At 33.5% G+C, this 24,681-nt stretch overlaps 2 long non-coding RNA genes across 4 annotated transcripts in view; one reads left to right on the plus strand and one right to left on the minus strand.

Annotated features, from left to right (window-relative positions):
• Positions 1 to 24,681, plus strand: part of LOC144302504 (uncharacterized) — a 303,624-nt gene that overhangs the window by 77,308 nt on the left and 201,635 nt on the right. For both annotated transcript variants that reach the window (XR_013369398.1, XR_013369401.1), the window contains one exon: positions 23,875 to 23,985. This is a non-coding gene — a long non-coding RNA (uncharacterized LOC144302504). The remainder of the gene's footprint in view (positions 1 to 23,874; positions 23,986 to 24,681) is intronic.
• Positions 1 to 24,681, minus strand: part of LOC144302508 (uncharacterized) — a 60,010-nt gene that overhangs the window by 3,229 nt on the left and 32,100 nt on the right. The gene's annotated exons all lie outside the window — the stretch shown is intronic.

Raw genomic sequence — 24,681 nt, forward strand, 5'->3', positions numbered from 1 at the left:
TGTCTTTTTCTGACTGATTTATTTTATCATTTAGCATAATACCATCTAGTTCTATCCATATCATTGCAAATGGCAAGATTTCATGGTTTTTGATGGTTTGATGGCTGAATAATATTCTATTATTAATAATATTCCATTATATATATATATATATATAATTTTCTTCACCCATTCATCTATTGATGGAGCATTCATAATTTTTTTAAAGATTTATTTATTTATTTATTTGTTCATGAGAGACACACACACAGAGAGAGAGAGAGAGAGGCAGAGACACAAGCAGAGGGAGAAGCAGGCTCCATGCAGGGAGCCCGATGTGGGACTTGATCCCAGGACTCCAGAATCACGCCCTGGGCTGAAGGCAGGCTCTAAACCACTGAGCCACCCAGGCGTCCCAGAACATTCATAATTTTAAAGAAGTACCTCACCAGCATTCATTTAATAAATAATTAGTGAGTGCCAAAAATATCTTTTTGGAACTTAACATAATAGGGGCTTCATGAATTGTTTTAGAGAGAAAACAAATCCTTCATAGGTGCTTAAATTTAAAACATAGAGAAGTGACAAAACTTTTGTCATGAAGATGACAGTGCCTAAAGATCAAATTGAATTCTTTTGTTTTCTGTTTACTATGCCTACATAATTTTTCACCCCAAACCTTGTTGTTAGGGAAGTAGGTCATTTAAGCATTTAGGTCTTTATTGACTCATGAACTAAATGGGTTTTAGCTCAGCCAATTTGCCTCTTGTTTTTTCAAGTTAATATTATTCACCATAGTGTATTTAGTAGTATAAAATATAAATCTACTTGAGGATAGCAAGTAGCACATTTTTTGTATAATACAAAACAAACATGGTGATCATAAACATACAAGCCTGAATGAAGAGACTGTGGATAAGACTGATATATTGCCCAACGTGTCTATTTTCTACTATTTTTAAATTGTCCTTAGGGGTGATGGGGCCAGAGAATTACCCTGTGAGCTAGGTTACTTAGGTTTTTCCTTAGGAGATTTGATGGTTCCTAATGTCACTCATCCTGGACAAATAAACTAGGTTGGCTGAAGGTTTTTTTTTGTTGTTGTTGTTGTTTGTTTGTTTGTTTTGCTTTTTGAAAGATAGGGGAAAAACTTAGTCTCTGGGTCTGGGTAGAAACAAGAGATGGAGAACAGAAAGGAAATCTTCCAGATTTTATGTGATTCTAGATGTCAAGGGAAGGATACTGTGTTCTTCTCCAAACCATAGAGTTGATATAAACAAAAAAGATGCCAGAACATGTCTGGCCTTGGCAATAGTTTTCAGGTAACTTGACTCTATAATCCCCTATTATTATTTATCATTTTCAGCCTTGTACAAGTCAACTTTGGTTTCATTTTGTCTGTGTAAAATTGGAGATGGGAAAATTCATATGTACTGAGTTTCTATCTAGACACTAGCTGAAGGTAGCATGGCAGTCATGGTTGAAGAGAGTGGGCAGGCCAACTCATCAGACATATCAGAAGCTGAGGTTAGCTCACTATGGCAAGATATGGAGAACACAGTGAAATGATGTAAGGGAATTTCATCTTGAACATAACCGTGACCCTGGAAATACTTGTTAAAATGGCCAAGAGATACCTTGGATTTGCGCTATGTTGAATTTAGCCCACTTGGCTCAGCCATTATAATTCTATAGTAAAAATGAAGTGCTGTGATGTTTTGTAATCCCAGTTTAGAGAGGCCTGGGGTATGTGGGTCCTCAGACAATTTCTGGTTTGTTTTTTTTGTTTGCTTGTTTGTTTTACTTGGTAAGTTTTTGCACCGCACAACTATAGGGGTGCCATTTATATCATAGTTTCTTCAAATGATGCTCCCTGGAATTGTGCCGAGTACTATCCACATAGATCTATTCAGTTACCCTGTCAAGTAGCTGCTCTTGGTTTCCAGCTTTATGTACATCAATTCTTTATATGCAAAAATTAATTTAATACACCATATATCTTATCTTTAATGTTCTTGGGAACTATCTGAATTCTGTTGCTTAAATTTCTCTTTGTACTATTGACAATCTGTCTTCACAGCCATAAAGAGCTGTTACAAATACAGATCACTTTTTTAAAAAACATCATTGGCACACACAATTTGAATTAAGTCTAAGATTTGCCAGTGTTTCTATTTCACAGAAAATTTTATTTTTATGTCTATTTTCCATTTTCTATCTTTTTGTTATTTTTGATGTCATTGAAATGCTTAAAGAAGTAAGTATATTTTTCTGACTTTGCTTATTGATTAAAAAGAAAATAGTAAAGTCATGTACATTTCACAGTTCTACAGAAAGACTCAAAAACATCATATCAGCTCTGAAAATTTGTCACTAGGTATGTGAGAACTATCTTGGGAAAACTGCCTTCATTCAAATTTGAAATCTGCTCTTATATTTAAAATTAAAGGTCTTTCTTCATTTATTACCAATGAATGTAGTTGGCTTTATGATTCACATTTTCTTTAGAAATGTGGTTTTATTATTGCATGGGAGGCAGGAGTTTGATCTCCCCGGGCTTTATATCAAATTGCTTTGGTTTTAAGTGAATGGTGATTTCTGTGTCTATGTGAGACTCTTATGCCCATCCTTGTAAGTTAATGATACAGTCCATCTTCTTCTGGGTGTGAGAAGGGAAGCTAGTGATTAAGAATTAAATTTTGGATTTTCTTTTGCCAAAGCTTTCTTTCATTTAAACTTAAGGGATTTTTGCTTAACTCTCCCTTCATTTTGATCCTCCATTCCAACCCTTTCTGTTTGCCTAGATTTTCTTAGTGTTTAAGCCAATAATTATGCATGTTCATGATATAAACATTCTACTCAAGAGTTAGGAATCCAAATGAAAGTTGGATGTTGTTTATATCTTTTGCCTTGTCAGGGTAGCTTCCAGATGATTGCTCTCTTGACTTTCTCTTCCTCTAACATTTGCTTTTTTTCCCTCTAATTTACAATTGTCTTGACCTTTTGAAAGTCTAATTCACTTTGCTTTAAAAAAATAAATACTTGTGTCTTGGGCTTTGAATGCTCTTAATTGTACCTTTTGATTTTTGCCACTAAATGTTTTTCAATACTCTCCAACTCTAAATGCCTTTTTAAAAAGGAATAATAACCTAATCTAATTTGATTAATTATCAAAACTCTAATTACTATTTTGGCATTCATTTGTCTCCACTTTTGCAACTTTCCAACTCTAACGTGCTTTCTAGACACCTCAGAATTTAGAATCCGCTCATTTTCAACCATTTCATATTTTTTCTTCATTTAAAAAATATATTTTATTTATTTATTCAGGAGAGACACACAGAGAGAGACAAAGACATAGGCAAAGGAAGAACCAGGCTCCCTGCAGGGAGTCTGGGGTGATACTGGATCCTAGGACCCTGGGATCAAGACCTGAGCCAAAGGCAGATGCTCAACCACTAAGCCACCCAGGTGTCCTTCTTCATTTTTTTGAAAAAAAAAATTATTATGGTAAGAACATTTAACATAAGATCTGCCCTCTTAAATCTTTTTTCCCTCTTAAATTTTAAGTGTACAAAACATTGTGGACTGTAGGTATAATGCTGCACAGAAAGTCTCTAGAGTTTAGTCATCTTGCTGGACTAAAACCTTATGCCTATTGATTATTAACTCCCCTTCCCCCAACCCCTAGCAACCAATTTCCACTCTGATTCTATGAACTTGACTTATATGAATTTCATATAATTTTTATTTATATGAATTTTATTTCCTACTTATAGAATTTTAAATACTTTCTATAAGTGGAATCATTTGGTATCTTTTTTTGACTGCCTTATTTCACTTAGCACAATGTCCTCACAGTTCATCCATGTTGTTGCATATTGCAAGATTTCTTTATTTTTTAAGGCCGAATAGTATTCTTTTGTGTGTACATACCACATTTTTTTGGTATCCATTCATTTGTTGGTAGACATTTAGGTTGTTTCCACATCTTGGCTATCGGTAATAGTGCTGTCATGAACACAGGAGGGCTATCTATTTGAAATCCTGATTTCAATTCTTTGGATGAATACCCCCAACTGAGTTTGCTGGATCATATGGTAGTTATTTTTAAGTTTTAATGAACCTCTATTTAGTGGCTGCACCATTTTTCATTCCCACCTAAATATTTAGGAATAAACTTAACTAAGAAACTGAAAAGCTTATGCATTGAAAACTATAAAACATTAATGAAAGAAATTAAAGACACAAAGAAATGGAAAGATATCCATATTAATGGATTGGAAGACAATGTTATTAAAATATCCATACTACCCAAAGTAATCTACAGATTCAGTGCAATCCCTATCAAAATGCCAATGTTATTTTTCACAAAAATAGAAAAAAAAAACAATTCAACCAGTTTATATTCTTACACAATCTACTTACATCTGAAAACTAATGATATACCTTTACAAGTGACAAAGCTATATAATGAAAATAAAAATGCCTTGTCACTTATTTTGGTAAATTACTCTAGGCACCTATAAATAGCATTGTTAAAATGAGCTATGACTTTTTATTCTGCTGGGAATTCTTGAGTCTTTCTTTTACATACAATTGAAAAAGTATTGTATTCCTCACAATCCTACATTCCAGATTGCTTTACCATGATTAGAAGGAGAGTAAAACTTCTTAATAATGCATTTCCCAATAGCACAGATTCAGAATATAACACGATGTGTTATTGGCAATTTGGTTACCTGCTTTCTTTAAAATGACGGAATCTCTTGTTTTATGGGGATAAAAAGTTTTTGGATGCCATTTCTAGTGTTAAAGTCATATCTTTAATTATAGCACAATTAGCGTGTACACATGCAATTAAATGATTCATTATATTTATTTTTTAATTTAAAAATGTGTATAATAAGCATGAATTGTAAATGAAATAGAAAATGAAATATATAGAGCAGGTCAACCTCCCAATCCACAAAATAAAAATTAAAAAATTCACCTTTTGCTCTAGTCATTAACTATATATAAAGAAACAGAATTTCTAAAATATCAACTTATTTTTTTCTTTTTCTGTAATGCCAGCTCCATAACCATTACCTCCTCCTACCTTTCCCCCAATCCCATCAAAGAGACCAAAGTCATAATCGCTTAGTTTGGAATATGAGGCTAACCTCTGAGTCACTAGGGAAACAGTGCTTTTGAAAGTCATACTTTATTAAGAAAGAACTCTTCTAAATTCCAACTTCCCCTTTACCTTACTGGGTCAAATCTAGTTGTATTGACACATAGAATCTTATAATAAATAGAGTTATGGACAAGGACAGTCTTAATTTTTGCCTTTTGTCCAGTTGTCACATCCAGTTTAGCACTTGTACTTGTTTCTTCTATTTCTGAAAATGTCCCAGTTTTCAGGCTAGTTTATATATTCACCTTAACTACAAGGGTGGATAAGAAGAATAACATAAAATAAGTCCCTATGGAACATGAATGGAAAATTGAAATATCCTCCACCCTTGAAGAGCAAGAAATAAGAGGTGAGATGTGAGTGTCCCTAGTCACTACCTCTCCTGGTGGTAAATTCAATGGGAGAGGATGGTAGATATACCTAAATAGATTTAATGGAGGAAACTAATGCATATGTGTCTTGGGGTGAGAAACGAGTGCTGTTTTGCTCCTTACTTCTTTCCTATATCTTTCTTATATTTCATATTTGGAAAACTTATGTGGTCTGCATGATGCCACATTCTATCTGGTGCCCTTAAGTGGCCGAGAGAGTATCCCAGATTCCCTACTACTTATATGTGGTGCAATGGGGGATTCCAAAGTTCTCAGAAACCCAGTGACAGACTTAGAAATGATACAATAAACTCTTGAGCCAGAGTAGGTCCAGGGTCAGAACAAGGAAGTCTCAGAGTCTAAATGAGGGATGACAGGCTTCATCAATTGTGACCAGTCACTAGCTCACACAAGAGACTTAATTATGGGCTTGAGATTTTCCCCTGCTATTATGAAAATACAGATCTTTTTCTGGCATCCAACATCTTGAGAAGGACATAAGAAGAGACTTCTTAAAAGAAGAGATCCAACACTCATAGGGTGTTTGGTCTTTGATTAGGCTGATATCCTAGTTTTTGAGCTGAGCTTTTTCCTGCACTCTCTTTATTCTACATCTCTACATAAGTTCATATGCACACTCTTACACAAATACACATAATTCCTAACACAAGTATATTTAGTTTTGAAATATAAACATGAGATGTACGTGGTGTAAAAATTTTTAGAAAATACCTAATACAATTTGCATTCTTTATTCTGTATGCATGGATTAGTGAAGATGATTTAAAGTTAAGTGAATTGCTAAAGGTCCCATAAGTGGTAAACATACAGATAAACAACAAAACTAGCACTTTATCGAGGACCATTTAATAACCAGTGTTCTTTCCCCACACGAAAGAGTCAATTAGAATCCTTTATTTTTTTCATCATTGCCAATATAGAACTCATTGCCTCATTGTCTTATCTACCTAAAAAATATTTAGCCTCATAATGAGTCGGTGTCACTATGAAAAATTTGAATGGGAAGGTGAATAAGACATGATCTTTACAATTAAGAGTTTATAACTTAATGTGAGAATTAGAAATGTAAACAAAAAATATAACACATTATTGTTACAAAATAAAGGGAGAAGTGGATATGTAAATGATTCAAAGTCCAACATCTATTATCAATTTATTACAGATTATAGTATAACTGGGATGTCACAAACTTTGCTAAGTTTTAAGTACAGCTCTATAGAGCTTAAATATCTATTTGAATAAATATTGGTCTATTTCTGAGTATTCCTCTTCCCAAATATGCCTGAGAGTCCTCAGTGATACTATGATAAATAAACCAAATAAAGATCTTTTAATCTCTCCAAGTGGGGGATACTAAGTAAAGCCATTTATTCCTCTTAGAATTGTTGGGTCAGAAATGGAGCATTGAGACGTCATGTATAATTAGAGCTGCCTCTTACTAACTGAAGTCCCTTCCTCCAGGACAGGAGCACCTGTCTACCTTCTATTATGTTTTCTGCTTTGTTGCACAGTGTCAGAGCATTGCCTAGGCTGCTGCAGTCCCTCAGATGTCTGACCTTCACACCATTGTTTCTTGTTTTCTAGTATTCTGCTATATATCCATGAAAGAGGCCTTCCTGTTTTGTGCCTAGCTTTTTATAAGCAGGGTCTTTTACTTATATTAGAATTTATATATTTATTCATTCATTCAAGTCATACATCAGTGGCTACTATTATATGCTAGGTACCCTTCATCTTAGCAAGAAAGTGTAGAACAGGTTCATGTCACTGAGTGACTAAGAACTGTCCAACATTTACACAGATATAAGCTACTTGAGAGATGTACCTATCACTAGAAGTCTTCTTCATGTATAAGGATTTTCCTTAAAGGCCCTGCACTTATTCCTATATTCTATAACAGAATGTATAAATTAAGGCACCTAGAAATGGGACTTGGAAACTCTTTTTTTCTCCAGTCCTTATATAGTGCTGGACACAAAGTAGATTCAAAATATCTAGTGAAAAAGTAAACCATATAGTTCATCAGACACGACTTTATATTAATTATGGGTAAGATTCAAATTATTTCCAAATGATCTTCTAGGAACCAGGATATTCAGGGTTTATTCTTATAAGTGAAGCATTTATTTATATCTGAGCCCAAATATAAACCCATAAACACATGGGCAATTAATTTACAACAAAGGAGGTAAGAAGATAGAATGCAGAAAGGATGATCTCTTTAATAAATATTGGGAACACTGGACAGCTACATGCAAAAGAATAAAACTGGACTATGGTCTTACAACATGTATAAAAATTAACTTAAAATGAATTAAATACTTGAATATTAGACTTGAAATAATAAAACTCCTAGATTAAAACATAGGTGGTAAAATCCTTGACATCGGTCCTAGAATTTTTTTGTTATTGTTTTTAGTTTCTTTATATATATATATATATATATATATATATATATATATATATATATGTTTTTTCTTTATATGTTTATATATATATACATTATATATATATATATATATATATATATATATATATATATATATATATGATTCCAAAGACAAGGGCAACAAAAATAACCAAGTAGGACTACATTCAACTAAAAAGTTTCTGCACATTGGAGGAAACCATTAACAAAATGAAAAGGCAACTGATTGGGAAAAGATATTTAAAAATAATACATCCAATAAGAAGTTAATATCCAAAATATGTAAAGAACTCATTTAACCCAATACCAAAAGAGCAAACAATCCAAGTAAAAAGTGGCAGAGGATCTGCCATTTTTTCAAAGAAGATGGACAGATGGTCAACCAGCACATAAAAGGCTGCTCAGTATCACCAATCATCAGGGGAAATGTAAATGAAAACCATAATAAGGGGTCACTTCATGCCTGTCAGAATGGCTATTATCAAAAACATGAGAAACAACAGGTGTCGGCAAGGATGTAGACAAAAGGGAACCCATGTGCCCTGTTGGTGAGAACGTAAGATGGGAAAATAACTATGGAAAAAATTATGGATGTTCCTCAAAAAGTTATAAATGGAACTACCATATGATCCAGCAATTCAACTTCTGGGTATCTCTCTAAAGAAAACAAAACACTAACTCAAAAAGGTATATGTATATATACCCTCATGTTATTGTAGCATAGTTCGGAATAGCAGAGGTATGGAAACAACCTAAATGTCCATCAATAGATGTATGAGTAAAGAAATCATATGTATATATTACTCATTCATTAAAAAATGAATGAAATCTTGCCATTTGTGACAAAATGGATGGATCTTGAGCGTATTGTGTTAAGAAAATCATAGAAAAACAGATACTGCATTATTGCAAAAAGTAGGATCTAAAAAACAAGACAGACCCACAAACAAAACAACCCTCCTGCCCCAGACTCAGATACAGAGAACAGAGTGGCAGTTGTTAGAGGGGACCAGAGTAGGGGGCTTCATAATGGGTGAAGGGGATCGAAAGGTACAAACTTCCAGTTATAAAATGAGTAAGTGATAGAGATACAGCACAGGAAATATAGCCAATAATATGGTATAAACATGAATGGTGACAGATGGCAACTAGATATATTGTCGTGATCAGTCACAATATACAAATCACTGTATTTTGCACATGAAACTAAAACAATATTGTACGTTAATTATACTTCAACATATTGTATGTTGTAATTTAATTATACTTTTTTAAAGAACCAAAATGAAAGATTAAGATGAATTTCTCTGCATATGTGTTTACTGGTCTTAGTAAAAGTAAAATACACCCAGGTAGGGGGTAGGGAATGGAATTATTTTATTATGCACCAGATTATTACAATCTTATTTTCAGTTAAAATGGACTTATATGAAATACACACAAAGCTAGAATAATTTCATAGTAGACCAGTTAGCTTCTCTAATATTTCTGAAATTAGATGTCATTCAGAATTTAGATATTTCAAGTTTGGAAGAGATAATGTCTACACACTATAAATTACATTGCATGTACTAAAAAGTCTAGGGCAGCAATGCCAAGATCAAACCCAGAAATAATCATTGGCAGCAAAAAGTATGACTTCACACTAAGTGGAAAATAAAAATTATAAACTGTCTTATGTCAATCCAAATTAGGTTGTTGCCAAAAGATAAAGGATACTTCAGGTTTTATTACCAAGTAAATTACAAATCTCCCTTTGGTTTTCAGAATTTTGGGATTTTGGAAAGGCAGATAAAAGATTATGGATCTCTATTGCTTTATTTACTAATCTCTGAGGATAATTAGAATTAATAGAACTTTATCCTGACTTCCCGATTAATCAGACACAAGTAGCTTTGGCCAGCCTAGGCAATATTTGCAGTAGTTGACACGTACACTTAGATTCGAAAACAGTGGTGGGTAAATAATCACAAATACTTCTTTTTTTGCCTAACCCAAGACAACATTGTCTCAGTTTTACTCCCTCATCTCTAGCAGCTTCTTCACATTTTCCTTAGTTGTTCCCTCATCTTTTTGACCGCTGAATGTTGAAGAGCTGCAATATTTGAATGTTTGTCTTCCTGGAATGCACCTACTCCATTGGTAATTAGTCCTGTCTGGTTTTAGGGCTTTAAAGTCATACAAATGATTTCTAATTTATTCTGCATCTAAGACATCTCTGAACTGTAGACTCATTAATACCACTGTCATCTAGATTATCTCCACTTAAACATAAGACAAAACAGGTGAACATGGAAGGATGGGAGGAAGAGAAGCAAACCAGAAAACAAACTCTTAGCTACAGAGAACAAACTGAGAGTTGCTAGAGGAGAGGTGAGCAGAGGTTGGGTTAACTCCTGATGGCTATTAAGAAGGGCACTTATGATGAGCACTGGGAGTTGTATATGTGATGAATCCCTAAGTTCTACACCTGAAACTAATATTATACTGCATTTTAACTAACTGGAACTGAAATAAAAACTTGAAACTACAAAAAAGGAGAGGGGCACAAGAATAAAATAATCTTCCTATTAAATAAATAAATATCTCCACTTAAATGACTAATGAGAATTTTCAAACAAAACATGTCCAGAACTAAACTAAATTTCTTATCCTACAAATCCTATTCCTTAATTCAGTCTTCAAGAAATTTTCATGGCTACGTTGGATACAAATAGTTGCTCTATTGTTTTAGCTACCTGATTATTCATACATCTTTGATAGCCTTTGTCACTTGTACCATAATCTATTTGCATCGCTACACCACCAGATTCTGTTCTTCTTCTTAATTTTGTTTGGCATTAGTTGAGAATAGGTTGTTTAATTATCAAAACATAATTCCTTTTTAGGTATTATTTTTATTAAATCTCAACTCTTGAGTACATTTTTAAAAGTATAATTAACAGAGTGTTTTATTAGTTTCAGATGTACAATCTAATGATTCAATAATTCCATATATTACTCAATGCTCATCACTATGAGAGCACTCTTAATTCCTTTTTAAGCCATAATTATTAACAGTGGCAGGCTGTAACATTACTGCCAAAATTACAGGATTTTTAGCCATTTAAGATAATTATCTTAATATATATTTTATCATATTTGCCATCATTTAAAACAATTCTAACTTGAGTTTCTCTGACACTAGCTTTTATTATACCTGGTAGTGAGATTTTAAGAAGCTAATTGTTGGGATCCCTGGGTGGTGCAGTGGTTTAGCGCCTGCCTTTGGCCCAGGGCGCGATCCTGGAGACCTGGCATCGAATCCCACGTCGAGCTCCCAGTGCATGGAGCCTGCTTCTCTCTCTGCCTATGTCTCTGCCTCTCTCTCTGTGTGTGACTATCATAAATAAATAAAAATTAAAAAAAAAAGCTAATTGTTTTCTTAAACATCCTTGGGGGCTTGTCATTATCTACCAAAAATAACATAAGAGTTGTGAAGATCAAATTGGCTTAAAATGGTTTGTAATACCTTTTATATTTTATATATCAAATAAGAGAATGTGAAATTGGCTTATTATCTACAGTCCATTCTCAATCTATCATCACATTTTTTGGGTGGGTGAGAAGAAGGAGGAATATTTTTACAGGCTTACATAAAAAGCTCCTAATTTATGAAAGAGATATAAAGTTTTCTGAAGTATCTTAAATTTTTAAGCGTCAAAAATATTTTAAACATTAATAATAAATTATACGTGAAATGTATTTGTGGCCTGTAACTGGTGGCTGAGTAAACTCTAATTAAATTTTTCAATTTGGGACAATTGTAGATTCACATGCAGTTGTAAGAAACAATACAGAGATATTTTGTATCTTGTGCCTACTCTTCCCCATTAGCAATGTCTCCCAAAACTATAGTACATTATCGCAACCAAAATATTGACATTGACATTGATGCAGCCAAAAAACAGAACAATCCCATCATCATGCTCCTCCTGCCTTTTTGTAGCCACAACCACTTCCTTCCTATTCCTCTTCTCTATCCTTAGCTGATGGGAAATCACTCACCTGTTTTCCATGATAATTTTGTCATTTTAAGAACTTTATATGAATGAAATCATATATATATAGCCTTCTGGGACTACCTTTTTCACTCAGAACAATTCTCCAGAGATTCATCCATGCTATTGTGTATCAGTAGTGATTTTTTGTTTTTGTTTTTTTATTCTGCTTTGCTAAGAAGTATTTAATATGGACATACCACAGTTTATTAAAACTTTCACCTGCTAAAGGACATCTGAGTCACTTGCAGTTTTGGCTACTATGAATTAAGCTGCTATGAATATTTGTGTGCAGATTTTTGTGTAAACAAGTCTTCATTTCTTTGAGATAAATGTCCAGGAATATAATTGTTAAGTCATGTGGTATTTGTGTTTTTAGTTTATTAAGAAATTGCCAAACTATTTTCCAGAGTACTTGTATTATTGGTATTCCCACCAGGGCTCTCTTGAACCTTATGGATGAGAACCCCCACCAGACACCGTCCTGGGGATGGAACTTCCGGCAGAGCTATGGGAGCAGAATCACAGCCCCAGTAGGACCAGAAGTCAGAGCATCTAGACAAAGAGACTAGATTATTCTTAAACCTTAAGATCTCAAGGAGCTTTTCTTGATAGGTTTTGGTTTGCTTGGCATCTGCTATTCCTAACTTCTTTCTATTAGTCCATTTTGGAATTAGTCCATCCTATTAGTATTTATGCCAATATATTTGGGGAAGACATAACTTTTCTAGTTTCACAGATTCACAGCTGGAAAGGAATTTTGCCTCAGGATAAATTATACTTTAAATCTCATCCATATCTGATTTAGTTGATATTTAGAGAATTTAGACTTTAGATCTTATGGTTGATAATGGAATGAGTTAAGACTTTGGGGGCTATTGTGATGGAATGAATGTACTTTTCATGTGAGAAGGACATGAATTGGAGTGGGGGGTACTAGGGGAAGAATGTTATGAATTGCATGCTTATGTCCCCTCAAAACTCATATGTTGAAACCCTAATAGCCAGTGTGGTGGATTTGGAGGTGGCACCTGGGGTAATTGAAGAATAAGGGGCAAGCCCCATGGTTGGATTAGTGTGCTTATAAGAAGAGACTTTTAGCCTCCAGAACTGTAAGAAATAAATGTTTATGGTTTAAGTGACACAGTCTAGGTTATTTGCTATAGTAGTTGGAGCTAACTAAGACAGTGTTATATCATCTTTGAAAGTTTGATAAAATTCTCTAATGAAATCATCTGGACCTAGGCATTTCTGTTTCAGGGAAGTTTTAAATTAAAAATTCAATTTCCTGAATATTTGTAGTGCTATGTTTAAGTAATTGGTCTGCTTTATTTATGTTGTTAAATTTGTACATGTAGAATTAGGTATTTCCTTATTATCTTTTTGATGTTTTGAGCATCTGTAATTCTGATTTTTATTCTTGATTCTAGAGATTTAGAAATTTCATTGATTTTCTCAAAGAAACAATTTTTGGTTTCATTGATTTTTCTCTTTATCCTTTCATTTTTATTGATTTTATCTCTTTATTATTGTTTTTCTTCTGCTTGTCTTGAGTTTATTTTGTTCTTTTTCTAGTTTCTTGAGGTGAAAACTTAGATTATTGTCTTGGGACTTCTCCTATTTCCTAATGTAAGCGCTTAGCACTATAAATTTCTTATCAATGTTTTAGTTGCATCCCACAGATTTTGATATGTTTTATTTTCATCTTTTATTCAGTTTGATGTGTTTTGTGATTTAAGACATACTCTTTCACTGATAGATTATTTAGAAGTGTGTGGGTTAGTTTTCAAGTGTAGATTTCCTGTTAGCTTTGTGTTATTGATATCTAGTTTTAGTTTATTATGAACAGAAAACACATTCTGTATAGTTTTAATCCTTTTAAATTTGTTGAATTTTTTATTCTTATGGCCTGAAATGTGTGGTCCATTTTGGTGTACATTTCATGGGATCTCAAAAAAATGTATATTTTGCTGTCATTGAGTAGGTGTCTTATAAATTTCTATTAGTTCCAACAATGGTTGTATTGCTAAGTTCTTATACATACTTTTCATATCTTACCTACTTCCATTGATTGTTGAGAGGAATGTTGAAATCTCCCACTATACCTACAGATTTGACTCATTCTTTCAGTTGTATCAGTTTTTGCTTCAGATATCTTTTAGTCCTGCTTTTGGTTCATATGCATATAAGATTACTATGTCTTCTTGGTGGACTGATCCATTTATTATGCTGTAGAATCTATCTCTGTCTCTGTTAATTTTATTTGCTCTGGTCAGTTTATTCACTATTAATATAACTACTTCTGCTTTCTTTTGATTAAGGTTTGGTTAGAAAACTTCCCCCCTATCCTTTTACTTTTAACTTGCCTGTGCTTTTATATTTGAAGCAATTCTCTTTAAATAGCATATATTTGGGTCTTGCTTTTAATCTCTGTATTTAAATGGTATATTTAGGACTATTTATATTTAATATATTACTATGGTGGGATTTAATCTGGTAATTTATTTTTTATTTGCCATTTGTTCTCTCTGCTTTTAATTTCTCCATTTTCATTTTCCTGCTTTCCTGTGAATTACTTGAATGTTTTTTAGAATTCCAGTTTTATTTATCTGTAGTATTTTTTAGTGTATCTTTTTATATTTCTTCTAAATATTATATTACATAAACACAACCAATGTCTAATGGGTGTCAACATTTTATCAGTTTGAATGAAATGTAGAAATGGTATATCTCTTTAGTATATATCTGTTTACCCTTCTCCATTTATAATTTTCTTAAAAATTTTATATACATTTAGAACCACATCAGATAATGTTAAAAATTTTTGTTGCAACCTTTAAACACCTTAGAAGATTCAAGTGGAGAAGAAAATTTTTCTGTTCTTACCCATATTTTTTTCTCTTATTTGTTCTTTCTTTCTTCATGGGGTTCAAGATTCTTCTTCTTTATTGTTTTCTCTTTGCTTAAAGAATTTTCTGTAGCCATTCATTTGGAGTAGGTCTATTGGCGACAAATTCTCTTGCTCTTCTTTTATTTGAGAATGATTTAATTTCTGTTTGCTTGACTTTTTTGTTTCTCTCGGTATTTGAAAAACATGCCACATATTTCTGGCCTCCATGATTCCTCATAAGAAACCTACTAGTATTCTCATTGTTTTATCCGTTATAAGTAAGATGTATTTTCTCTTTTGATGCTTTCAAGATATCTTATGTCTTTAGTTTTCCAAATATGACTATGATCCATGTCTTAGCATGAATTTCTTTGTGTTTAATGTGTTTGGAGTTTTCATGGCTTATTGTGTTAGATGGTTTATGTCTCTTGTTAAATTTGGGATGATTTCAGCCATTATTTATTTTTTTTTTCAGCCATTATTTATTTAAGTAATTTTCAGTCCTGTGTCCCTTCTTGTCTCCTTTGTGTCCTCTCTTCTCTCCTTACAGACCTCTGATAATACAAATGTTAGATTTATCTTTATAGTCCTACATGTTCATGAGCCTCTGTTAATTTTGTTTCAAATCTATTTTCTCTCTATTGTTTATATTAGGTAATTCTATTTCTATCTTCTGGATAACTGGTTCTGTCCTCTGTTCCTTCCATTCTGTTTTTTATCTTATCCATTGAGTTTTTATTTCTATTATCATATTTTTATTTGTAAAATTTCCAGTTGATCCTTCTTTGTAGTTTTTCTTTCTTTGTTGAAGCTATTTTCCACCTGCTGCAAGCATGTTTGTAATTGCTCATTTAAGATTTTTTAATATGACTGGTCTCAAAATTTTTCCAGGTAATTTTAATATCTCTGTCATCTCAGTGTCAGAGCCTTTGGGTTGTCTGGTTTGTATTCAATTTGAGGTTTTCCCAGTTTTTGGTATGAGATTTTCTATTGAAACATGACATTGTATGTATTAGGTTATAAGATTCTCGATCTTTTTTAAACCTACTGTGTTAGCTGGCTTCTTTTGACACTACTGGGTCAAGTGAAGGGCAGACATCACCTTTTACTGCTAGGTTTGGTAGAAGTCTAGGTTCCCCATTCATCTTCTGTTAACACTCAAGTAGGAGAGGTTGCCTAATTACTTTCAGACAGGAGTGGGAGTTTGGGCTTCCCATTGGGCTGGATACCAACCTGCCTGGAAAAGGCAGAAAGGCCTTAATGCTCCATTAATGATCTCTACTGGCACTACAGAAAGGAAGTGACCTTATTATTGCTGGGCAGTAGTGAGAGGCCTTCTCTGACGTTGCCCAGTAAGGAAGGAGTGGGATGTCATGTTACTGTAACAGATTCACTATCTATATGGTCTTCACTGACCGTGGAGAGAAGAGCCTTATTGACCAGTGGATATAAAAGTTATAGCTCCCTACTTGCTGGCCCTTTCTTTACACCACCAGAGAATGATGTTTGGAGTTCTTTGATACAGCAATGTGAGGGGCTAGGCTTCATTCTCTGTCTTTGCTGTTATAGGTAAAGTGAGGCTATATATTTCTCTGTGATATTTGGCTGGAGTAGAGCAGTTATTATTGAAAAGTTTTCTGTCTTGCTAGGCTATCTCTCTTCTGGTCCTTTTACTAAATGAGTAGACCTTTTTTAAGGCTATATTTTGTCTGCATACATTGGATTTTCCAGGTTGTTGGCCCCTCCAAATTTAGGGAGACTAAAAGAAAATCCAAGAAACTCCCCATCATTTGTTTGGATTTTATAGTCCCTAGCCAGTCTGCTTTACTTTTCTGCAGCTTTCAGAGTCATATATAAGCTTATATACTCTTCAGAGTCAGAGTCTCTCTCCACACACACACACACACACGCACACACACATACGTGTGTGTACTGAAACTTAATATAAACTATATATAGATATATGTGTATAATTAGCATATATATACAATATACACTTACTATATACGCATCAGTGGAAACTAATATATATATATATATATATATATATATATATATATATATATATAGTTTATAGTTTCCAAGGTACAATTGTAATTAGTAGAAGGAATAGAAAAAATATGTCTACTCCATCTTGTCAGAAGCAGAAGTTGACTCATGAATTTTTAAATATTGTCTATCTAGTACAAAATATTTTCTCAGAAACAAAAAATTACAATGACATTCATATACACATAATCATATCTGTGTTAAAGATAGATTCACAGATTCATATAGGTGTAGTCTTATTTCCTTAAAGTTGCTCATTTCAAGATGAAAAGCACATGAGTGACAATCTCAGTTTTTGACTTTTAGCTGCCACCTAGTTTTTTTTACTTAGAACACAAATTTATATTCTTTCCTTTGCTGGTATCTCTATTGTGCTTCTTCTTGGTACCTATGGTTGTTTTTCTTCTTTAATTAGTGGTAGCATCATCACTGTTGGTTACTTCAGAATCAATGCCCTCTGTTCCATTGTTGCCAAGGTCTCTCTTGCATCCTTTTACTGATACTGATCCTGTAGCTAAAGGGATAGTCTATCCCTTAATATTGTTATTCAATCAGTCATAGAAATTATTGTCATTAAGAGATTCTACCTATGTTGGACTCTAATTTAATTACTTTTTTGAAAGAATTAAGAACATGTCCTGGAGCTATGCCAAAGAAATTTGAGTGGCATACTACATTCTCAAACCAAAAGATAGAGAATACAAACTCCAAATTTTATCAAAACAGATGTTAGAACTCCCTCTCTTCCAGATAGACAGTGTTACTATTTAAAGCAAAAGAACAAAGTGAAACTGGTAAACTGCTATTTTTGTTTGTACATGGTTTACAACATGATTGGTGACCTTTGCAGTTGATAGGTTACAATCTGGACACATTCACTTAAGTCCTGAATTGCAATTACTTCATCAGGTCTTAACTAAAATCTCTCTCTCTCTCTCTCTCTCTTTTTCTAGAGTTTTAAATGCTAAAAAGAAAATTTGAAAGTGAAAAGTGAATGTCCATCCAGTATTTTAATGGGTTTTAAAAGTGTAAGAATTTCTAAATAAGTTAAACTAGTATAAATTGCTAATAGGGGAAATTGACTCATAAAAGTAAAATTTGAAAACTTTAGGAACTGCTTAAAAATTAATAATAAGACTGATATATCCCCATGTCTAACAGTGGCATATACTCTTTTTCTGACTTTTTTTAATAAAAAGGAAATGGAAACATGAATGAGTATATTATTACAGAGTAAGTTATATTTTCCATAATAGATATTGGTAAATGCTAGCTGAAATTACTCCAGATAAATAGAATTGTAGGTGGGAAATAACAGTATGTAATTTTCTCTAGCCCATTTTCAGTGAAGAAACTCATGAGTTTATATTCAAACTGCTCTGAATAGCTCTCTCAGGATTTTCAAGGTGAGGCAAGCAGAAGGAGGTTCTGAAATAATCTTCCCAGAGATCATCAAATCAGTTCCTTTATTTATTTTACATATTTGAATTTGACTATGTTATTTCTTTAAATGGAAAATATATTCTAGAAATTTTGTTTATGTGTATCAGATGAGATGGAATCACAAGTGAAATTAAAGCTAAAATAGACTATAAGCTTTCCCCATGACTGTCACAGAACAGAGTAAAACTGGATTAGTAGCGTACTCTTTTCATAGTCCTTAGAAGCTAGGGCATTAACTTTCATTGTGTATTCCATGAAGAGTCTTTTCTAGCTAAGCAGCCTATTAAGTCTCAAAGAAAGTCGTTGAAGCTTAAATTTATGTGCAGACTTATACCATAAGATTGGAGTGATACATAAACATATTCCATCATACTGTTAAATCAACCAATATTGTGAATTAATTGTAATCCCATTGGAAGATTTACAATTCAATGTGCCATTAAAACCCCATTTCATTCGCTGCAGGGTAAATGCAGATATGACTTACAACCTAACAACTAATGAGACTTTAAAATACTATTATATATCATTCCAAATGTGAAATACACAACATCAGACTTGATCTCCTATGCAGTAGACTTTTTCAGTGAACATGGATAGAGACACACTTTCTTTTGTCCTTAGTTGATATGGAAAATCATTATCTTGAACTGATTTATTAAAATATATTACTAAATTATCCTGAATCAATTTTTGTATTTTGACTTGCTTTTATGCTCTGAGTCTATTGCAGAAAAATCATTTACATTTTCCATTTTTACCATCAATAGTTGTTTCTCATGTGAAATGGATGCAGCAAGAATGCTCATTATAGCTATATCTAACTAAATGTAATGTAGTCTTCTTTATAAAATTCGAGAGTTTGCGTTGAGATCTAAGTAAGTTACATTGAGAGCTAAGTAAGTTATAACCAAATGTTATAAAATAATATGTGTAATGAAAAATCTAATGATTTTTGAATGCATATTCTGTTCCAGACTCTGTGATAAATGCTTTACAAATATGAACTCATTTAATTCATTTATCTAGCCTCCAGGATAAGGATTATTATCCCCATTTTAGAGAAAAGAAAATTGTGATTTGGAAAAGTTAAATAACTAATCCAACAACAAAAAGTCAGTAACATATAACCTCCATAAAATACTCATCACTTACTTTGTTATTGTTTTTTCTTACTTTGAAATGTTGTACAATATTGCACTTTCACAGAAGGGAAAAACAATCTTTGTCTAATTTTCAGGTACGGTTTAGATCCTGACAATAGAGAAGACTGGTCTACCTTGGTGATTTGACTCAGAAATGTGTGTTTACACAGACACAAGATTTAAAAGACACAAGGAGGTGTGGGGAGGGGGGGTGGATTCTGCTAAATTTAAGTGGATAGTGGTGGTGTCTTGAGCACTCTGTGCACCTTATTTCCAAATACTGGATAAGAATAGGCCTTTATCTCTCTTTAAAAATTTTCAAATGGGGCACCTGGGTGGCTCAGTGGTTGAACATCTACCTTCAGCTCAGGTCATGATCCTGAGGTCCTGGGATCAAGTCCCTCATTGGGCTTCCCATGGGGAGACTGCTTTCTCCCTCTGCCTATGTCTCTGCCTCTCTCTGTGTCTCTCATAAATAAGTAAATAAAATCTTTAAAAAAAACCCAAAATAAAAAAATAATAAAAATTTTTAAATGGACAAAATCTTGCATAGGTCTACAAATAATAGACTGCAAGTATCCGAAAGGGGAGCATGGCTTAAAATATGCAAAGGAAAAAACATTGCTTCAAAAAAATGCATATTATGAAAGAGCAAAGAAAATTTTAGAAAAGATTTAAAGTAAGCATGAACTCCAAACTAACATAAGAGATAAGAAAAAGTGGCACAGACAGAGACGGGAAAGGAGAAAAGAGAAAGAAAAGACACAAGTTAAAATGCAATATCAAGAAATAAAATCTTCTGTGGTGGCAATAATGGACAAAAAGATATTTAATTCATTGATGTATAAAGTAGTGTCTAGAAGCTTTATAATGATCCAGAAATAAAGGAGAAAGCTATGAGAATCATGAGAGCAATGACAAAAAGAAACATTCATTGTATGGATAATGGACATGTCCAAAGAGAAAGCCAGAGCATGCTAAACAGAAGCTACTGCTGAAGTCAAAATATGCTGGTTCACAGATCAAAACTCTCTATGGACAAAGCAAAATCAATCAAAGAGACTAATACCTAGACCTATCCTTTCTTCCTGTCTTTCATTGTTTTTTTTTTTTTTCAGACATATAAGAAAAAAATCCTGCATCCAGGTAAATAAAAGACATAATCTAATTGATTTTACACTTTTCATCAATGCTAAACTCAAGAAGAATATGTACCTCAATCTAAAGAGAAGAACATTTGTGATCCAAGAGTTCTATATACAATCAAGTTGTATTTGTGAGTGTATTTAAGATTTAAACCCGAAATGAATATGATGGAATGTCTCTCATTACAATCTCAGTAAATATGTTGTAATTGTAATAAACTTAAGTGAACCAGAATACAACTGATCATATTATCAACTTAATCAGAATTTTAGCAGGTTTTTTTTTTAAGGAAAGAGGAAAATCGTAAAGAAATAATTTGATATATTGAATGAGTTCATGAAAACTTCTCCAAATTGGGATTCATTCTACTAAGTGAAACCTCTGGGTCCTGAGCATCAGCGTTTATCTGTATAAACACCTTTAGGACTATTAAAAGTTAACAAAAGTTTGAGAGAATATGAAGGAAAGCCACATAATAGGAGACAATAGTTGCAAAAAAGACACATCTGATAATGACAGTTATCCAAAATATACCAAGACTCTTAAAAATCAATAATAGCAAAAAACAAACAACTCATTGAAAAAATGGGCAAAAGATCTTGATAGACATCTCACCAAAGAAGAAATACAGGTGCAAATAATCATATCAAAAGTTGCTCAACATCACACGTTATTAGGAAGCTACCCAATGTGATATAACTACATACCTATTAGAAAAGCTAAAATGCAGAACACTGGCAACACCCAATGCTGCTGAGATTGTGGGATAATAGGAACTTTATTGCTGACAGAAACATTTAATTACACAGTGGCTTTGAAAGACAGTTTGGCAGTTTTTACAAAACTAAAAGTATTCTTACCATACAATCCAGCAATTGTGCTGCTTGATATTTATTTACCCACAGGAGTTGAAAATTTATGTCCACATAAAACCTGCACATGGATATTTATAGCAGCTTTATTTATAATCGCCAAACTTGAAAACAATCAAGATGTCCTTCAGTTAGTGAACTGATAAGTAAACTGTGGAACATCCAGACAAGAGAATATTGTTCAACACTAAAAATAAATGAGCTACCAAGCCATGAAAAGACATTAATGAACCTTTAATGCATATTAATAAGTGAAAAAAGTCAATCTTAAAAGGCTACATATTCTATCATTCTAATTACTTGACATTCTGAAAAAGACACAATTGAAGATCAATGGTTATCAGGATTGGAGAAGAAGGCAGAATGAATGGGAAGAGCATGGAGGATTTTAGGGCAGTGAAACCATTCTTTATGACTCTATATCTGTCATTACACATCTGTCAAAACTCATAAAATGTACAATACCAACAGGGAACTCTATTCTAAACTATGGGTTTTGGGTGATAATGATGTGTCACTGTGGATACATCCTTGTAGCAAATGTACTGTTTTCATGTTCTCAGTGGCCTATGACAGGCCTATGACAGGCCAAGTTTGTAGAGTTGTTAGATATATATACATATATTTTTTTAAAGATTTATTTATTTATTCATGAGAGACACAGACTGAGAGAGGGAGGCTGAGACATAGGCAAAGGGAGAAGCAGGCTCCATGCAGGGAGCCCCATGTGGGACTCGATCCCGGGTCTCCAGTATCAGGCCCTGGGCTGAAGGCGGCGCTAAACCCCTGAGCCACCCAGGCTGCCCAACCTCCTAATTTTAACAAACAAGTAAGAGGTAGTCTTATCCAAATAGCATATGATTTCATTCATATGTGAAATTTAAGAAACAAAACAGAGAAAGAAGGAAAGAAGAAAAAAGAGACAAAAAAAAAAAAAGACTTTTAAATACTGAGAACAAACTAGTGGTTGCCAGCAGGGAGGTAGGTGGGGAGATGGGTGAAATAGGTGAAGGAGATTTAGAGTAGACTCATCATACTGAGCACCAAGCCATGCGTAGAATTGGTGACTCACTATATTGTACACCTGAAACTAGTATAACTGTAAGTTAATTACACTGAAATTTTAAAAAATCTTAAACGTAGTCTTGTCACACACACACACACACACACTATATATATATATATATATATGGAACATACTCAGATGGAACACTAGCTGTGTAGGTCTTGCAACATTGTGCAAGGCCAGATAGCTAGAAGTGCTTATGAATTAAGACTGTGTTATAAAAATTCATAAAAACTTTTCCTCATGAATATTCAAAGAATCAAATCTGGATAGGAAACCATTATATTCAAAAGGGAATACAATACAAATTCTTGAGTGTATAAAAATAATAATGAGGTGAAAATCATAACAGAGCTAAATTTTGCATGCTGGGCATTGTACAAAATACTTTGTACAGATTATCTTATTTGACCTTCAAAGAAATGTCCTTCATCTTAATATGAAAAGTCAATATTTAGAAAGTTTAGAAAGCCACAGATCTTAATCAAGATGGCTTAGTGCTTGCTAGTAAATAGTAGAGACTAAATTTAGATCCAGTCACTCTTGGATGCTATCATAGTCATAGCAAGACATTGTTATAACTAAGTAATGTTTATTTAGTAATATTGATGACTCATTTAGTGAAATTTTATTACTTTACATGTGCTGCCAAAATTTCCACCATTCAAATATATAAGAAAAAAAATTATACACCATTCACATAGACTGAGACCTATAAAAATACCACATAGAGACTTTTAGAGCTCAAAAGAATCTCTGTAGGATCAATTAAATGGTTGCTTTGGTGCTGCAGGCTAGAGATTCCATTAGATTCATAGAAACCCATATTAATACAGGCTCTGCAAGGAAACCACCTGGCAACTTTTTTAATATAAATGTTGTAAGACCTAAAGTCCCTTAGTGAACAAGCTCCTGTAGGCGAGTTAGTAAGAGTCAGCCAGATTACCCACCTCTTTATGAACCATACTCCAGCACCATGCAGTAACAATTAGACAGCCACACTGCTGAGAAGAGGACAATCTCAGCAGGAGAGAGAAATTAATGGCATGTGAACATGGCTGAAAAGCGGAAGAACAAATGCTGAAGCAACTATGAGTCTCTAAGGACAGCCTATCACCATGTTAGAGAGCACTTATCCAGCCCAACTCTATTTTACTACCACTTCAGTTTCTGTAGAATCCCTTGTTCCCTTTCTACCACTGCACTGACACTACTTTATCTCTGGATCTCCCATCTCTCCTCTAGGTGTCTGTGACAGCTGGGTTCCCTGGCCCAAGTCTCTGCAGCCTCAAGTTTCATGCTCTAGAAAGCTGCCATAGTTCTCTCTCTATAGGACACATCCAGTCTCATCCAAATGTAGGTGCCATTCATTTCTCTCTATATTTTATGGCAGAGCTTTGTTATCCATTTTTATTTTTATAACCAAGACTGATTGTCAAGATCAACCTTGACAGAACCCCAAAGTAAAAACATATAAAACAGGAGCTAAGGGGCACCTTGGTGGCTCAGTCAGTTAAGCGTCTGCCTTCTGCTCAAGTCCATGATCCCAGAGTCCCAGGATAGAGCCTGCGTTGAGCTTGTAGCTCAGCTGGGAGTCTGCTTCTCCTTCTGCCTCTCCCCTAGCTTGTGCTCTCTTTTTCACTCTCTCAAATAAGTCTAAAAAAAAATAAAATAAATAAAATAAAAAAAAACATAAAAAAAAAAAAAACAAGAGCTAAAGTGGATGAAGTAAAAGACACAAAGACACAAATTTCTACCAGTTTAACTTCTGGGTCTCTGCTACTTCTGCCTCATATTGCTGAAATATCAGCAGCCTTGAGTGTCCTCCAAAAAGTGTTAGAAATCCAAGACCATTTGAAATTAAATAATTTACAATAAAATGCCCACAGTTCTTTGCAAGACACAGTTTCCTTCATTGATCTCCTATAGCTCATTAACAGTTATCTCCCATCATACTTATGGCCCAAGGAATTCTGAAAGCATGGAGCAGCTAAACAGTCCAGTTTCTTGCCATTCTGGATTTATACACGCTATTTTCACTACATAGAAGTA

Source organism: Canis aureus, chromosome 2 (genome assembly GCF_053574225.1).
Source record: "Canis aureus isolate CA01 chromosome 2, VMU_Caureus_v.1.0, whole genome shotgun sequence".
Lineage (NCBI taxonomy): Eukaryota > Metazoa > Chordata > Mammalia > Carnivora > Canidae > Canis > Canis aureus.